At 39.5% G+C, this 4,818-nt stretch overlaps 1 non-coding gene across 1 annotated transcript; it reads left to right on the forward strand.

The window, feature by feature from the left end:
* Positions 1–2,851: 2,851 nt before the first annotated feature.
* Positions 2,852–2,958, forward strand: LOC127090072 (small nucleolar RNA R71). Its single transcript, XR_007791606.1, has one exon. It is a non-coding gene; the product is annotated as a small nucleolar RNA R71 (small nucleolar RNA).
* The last annotated feature ends 1,860 nt before the right edge of the window (positions 2,959–4,818 follow it).

Consider the following 4,818-nt stretch of genomic DNA (forward strand, 5'->3'; position numbering starts at 1 on the left):
TTGTTATTTTAGAGAAATCTTTGATGAAGCGTCGGTAGAAATTGGCGTGTCTAAGAAAACTACGTACTTCTCTAACTGTCTTAGGAGGGTTAAGGTTCTCTATAACTTCTATCTTTGCTTTGTCAACCTCAATGCCTCTTTCAGATATTATATGTCCTAACACTATGCCTTCTTTGACCATAAAGTGGCACTTCTCCCAGTTTAACACAAGGTTAACTTCTACGCATCTCTCTAGGATTTTCTCAAGGTTAATGAGGCAGTCTTTAAAGTCTAACCCACACACCGAGAAATCATCCATAAATACTTCCATAATTTCATCGAGATAATCTGCGAAGATTGACATCATACAACATTGGAAAGTAGCTGGCGCATTACAGAGTCCAAACGACATTCGTCTGTAAGCAAATGTTCCGTAAGGACAGGTAAAGGTTGTTTTCTCTTGATCCTCGGGGTGTATGGGTATTTGGAAAAATCCAGAATATCCATCCAGATAACAAAAGTAAGAGTGTATGGCGAGACGCTCAAGCATTTTATCTATGAATGGAAGAGGAAAATGATCTTTCCTAGTTGCCTTATTGAGCTTCCTATAATCTATGCACATACGCCATCTGCCTTCTATGCGTTTAGCTACATGCTCACCCTTCTCGTTCTGCACGACTGTGATGCCTCCCTTTTTGGGTACCACATGTACAAGACTTACCCATTTACTATCAGAGATCTGATAGATTATACCAGCCTCTAGCAGTTTAAGGACTTCCTTCTTTACCACCTCACTCATCACAGGGTTGATTCTTCTCTGATGTTCCCTGGAAGGTTTTGAATCCTCCTCTAGCGAGATCCTGTGCATACACCCGGATGGGCTTATACCTTTTAAATCGGAGATGTTGTACCCTAAGGAAGAGGGGTATCTTCTTAAAACATTCAAGAGTCGATTCGTCTCGTCTTTGTTTAAGGTTGCACTAACTATTACTGGGCGGTTCATTTCTTTATCCAAAAACTCATATCTTAGGTTCTTGGGTAGTTCCTTAAGTTCTTGAGCTGGTTTTTGAGAGTTTGGTGAAAGGTCTGGAGTAAGCTCCAAACATTCGTTAGTGTGAGGTTCCGTTTCCTCTAGCTCGTGATCCTTTTCATTCCGGTTTGAAAATGGTTCGATCACGGGTTCTTCTCGATCAAATTCCCTTATGCACTCATCGATGATATCGATCGCATAGCATGCGTCTCCTAGAATTGATGCCATCAGGAATTTTGAAAGAATGAACTCGATCTTTTCATCCCCTACTTCGAAGGTTAATTTTCCTCTTTTAACATCTATTATAGCTCCGGATGTTGATAATAATGATCTACCTAAAAGGATAGGGATATCTTCGTCTTCTTTGACATCCATGACCATAAAGTCTGTTGGGATATAAAGTTGACCGATCCTAACTGGGGTGTCTTCTAAAATGCCTACAGGATACTTAACAGACCTATAGGCTAACTGGAGGGACATCTTAGTTGGTTGTAATTCTCCTAAGTTTAACCTTTTACACACAGCTAAGGGCATTAAACTCACACTAGCGCCTAAGTCTAGGAAAGCTTTGTCGATCACATGACTCCCTAAAATGCAAGGTATAGAAAAACTACCAGGGTCTTTCTCTTTCTTAGCAATTTTTCCTCGAAAATAAAGTTGCATTCCAAGGGTTTTGGATCATAAAACCTATGCTTGTTGGTTAAGATGTCTTTGAGAAATTTGGCGTAAGACGGAATTTGGGTGATAGCTTCGGTGAAAGGAATCTCTACATGAAACTTCTCTATCAGTTTTATAAATTTTTGGTATTGGTTGTTGATTTTGGTTTGTTTAAGTCTTTGCGGATATGGGATTGGTGGTTTGTACGGGGGTGGTGGTTTGTAAGTTTTATCCTTGGCTTCTTCTTCTTGGTCGGTTTGTTTTTGGGGTTCCACTGGTTCCTCTTCTTGGTTGGTAGGTATATTTCCTTTAGAAGTTTTGGACTCACTCATTGTTGGGTTATGAGGCCCTTTGTAAGCGGTCCCACTTCGTAACGAGATAGCGTTATCTTGCCCTCAAGGGTTTGATTGAGGTTGTCCAGGGAATTGTCCTCCAGGTGTAGTTTGTGGGGCTTGGTTTTGTGCTACCTGTGAGATCTGGGTTTCAAGCATCTTGTTGTGAGTGATTATCTGATCAACCTTGGTTCCTAATTGCGTTATAAGTTCGTTTACGTGAATGTTCTGGTTTAGGAATTCTTTATTTTGCTGAGTCTGGTCTGATATAAAGCTCTCTATGATCTTCTCAAGGTTAGACTTCTGAGGCACAACTTGCATATGTTGATTTGGTGTTTGGGCTTGATAACCTTGTGGTCTTTGAGGTGCATAATTTTGGATAGGGTTCTAGTTTTTATAGGAGAAATTCAGATGATTCTTCCATCCAGGGCTGTAAGTATTTGAAAATGGGTTACCTTGGGTGTAATTCACTTGGTCGGTGTTCAGGTCATTCAAAAGGTTACACTCCGCCGATTCGTGTCCTTTAGATCCATAAAGTTCACACTCTGTGTGGACTACCGATGTGGTGCTAGGGTTTGTAGACATATGTTCGACCTTAAGGGCTAAAGCATCCATTTTCGTTTGCATCATGTCTAGAGAGCTTATCTCATGTATTCCACCTTGGGTCTCCTTTTTCTCTATTGATGCTCGTTCAGTTCCCCCTTGGTAATGGTTTTGGGCCATATTCTCAATTAGGTCACAAGCTTCAGGGTAAGGTTTGTTCATCAGCGCGCCACCAACGGCAGCGTCGATGCTCATCTTGGTGTTATAATGGAGTCCATTGTAGAAGGTATGAACGATCAACCATTGTTCTAGGCCATGGTGTGGGCAGACTCTTAATAGCTCTTTATATCTCTCCCATGCTTCAAAAAGCGATTCTCCTTGATTTTGAGTAAATCTAGTTATTTGGTTTCGAAGAACAACAGTCTTACTAGGGGGAAAATATCTAGTAAGGAACACTCTCCTAAGGTCTTCCCAAGTAGTTATTGAGTTAGCTGGAAGTGAATCTAACCATGAACGTGCTCTATCCCTGAGGGAGAAAGGAAGTAATCTCAAACGGATCGCATCCGGTGAAGCGCCATTAGATTTAAAAGTGTTGGCTAGATGGATAAAAACTTTTAAATGTTGATTTGGGTTCTTAGTAGCGAGACCCGCGAATTGGTTTTGTTGCACTAATTGCAACAAAGACGGTTTTAGTTCGAAATTTTTGGCAGGAATAAGGGGGTTTACTATACTCGAACTAGGTTCCTCGTCAGAGGGTTGGGCGAATTCCTTAAGAGGTCTCCTGTCGCGATTCTCGGTCATATCTTTCTTAATTCGGACGAGTAAGAGACGTGTACGAGTGTAGCATTCGGGTTCTGCTAAAGGATCTACTAAATTTCCGGTACTATGGGTTCTTCGCATTTACCGGATAATAATGCCTTAGTCTAGACGATGTAACAACAGGGCACGAAATTTGACAAAGTTGGTCCCTGGCAACGGCGCCAAAAACTTGATTGGTGAATTCGCAAGTGCACGAATCACGTCAGAGTAATGTAAAAGAATATCGACCCCACAGAGACCAAATCGTCAATATATCGATTACTATCGTTACGATGTTTATCTAAGGCGGTATAAAATAGATATTGGTGTTGTAAAATAATAGTAAATAATAAATGCAGTGCAGATAAAGACAGGTTTGAATGTATATCCCGTCAGTTAAGTGATGTTTCGATTGTCTAAATATAACTACTTATGATGCAAAATTTTCTACTCTTGAAAAGAATCCATTTAACAGGAACTGTCACTTTCATGTATTCAGAACCGAGTTTACCCTTAAATTAAGGCCTTTTATTGTCACTTATAAAAGGTGCGCAGAACGCTAAAGTAGTAAACTTATTTTTAAGAAATAAGACTCGTAAACTTAGTTGAAAAGTGTTTTTGATTTGGAAAGTTTTACCCAAGGAGTTTCCTGATTTTAAATCTATCAACGCATCCGAAAACAGTTTCAAAAATAGTTTTTCCTTAAAGTGATAAAAATTCCTAGTTAACTAAGCCAGGGTGCTTTCACACTCCTTGAATAGTTAAAACTAACCAAGTTTGTTTCTGAAAACTCAAGTTAAAAATCAAAACAACCTTTAAAGTAGTTCTAGAGATTCAATATGTGAAACATCTCTTTAACCGCGATCCTTACATTCTAACCATTAAAAAATTTAGCCAGACATGGTAATACCAACAAACACAACGATATTGATCATGATGAAAAGTTGTTTTAGAATGTGAGGCGTAAGGGACGAGTAAAGCGTGTAAAAATAAAGCGTAGACAGAAGTAAATAAAATAAAGCGTAGACGGAAAGTAAATAAAGTAAAGCGTAGACAGAAAGTAAATAAAATAAAGCGAGACAAGTAAATAAATAAAATAAAGTGAGACAAGTAAATAAATAAAAGCGATAAAATAAGAACCTGCTCCAAACGGAGGCTTTAAATCTGGTACAAGGAAAATGAACCTTCGATTCTGAAGATAAAGACGACAACAACTCGAAGTGACCCAACTCAATCTCACTAAGGTGCGATAACCCCCCGATGTGATAGATTACCGCTTTTACAGATGAAGAATATAGTCTTAGTGTTGTAAACTAAGTTGGATGATTTGAAAATGAAATGGAATGAACTATTTATAGAGGATTTCAGCAGCTTGCAACGACCATGGTGCCCTCCAGTTTCTCCTTAGTGGGAATGTGATTTGCAAAGGTGGCGCCCGCCATCCCTTCATGGTGCCCGCCATGTGTGGAAATGGGAAAG

This window comes from Lathyrus oleraceus, chromosome 5 (genome assembly GCF_024323335.1).
Source record: "Lathyrus oleraceus cultivar Zhongwan6 chromosome 5, CAAS_Psat_ZW6_1.0, whole genome shotgun sequence".
NCBI classification, from domain to species: Eukaryota; Viridiplantae; Streptophyta; class Magnoliopsida; order Fabales; family Fabaceae; genus Lathyrus; species Lathyrus oleraceus.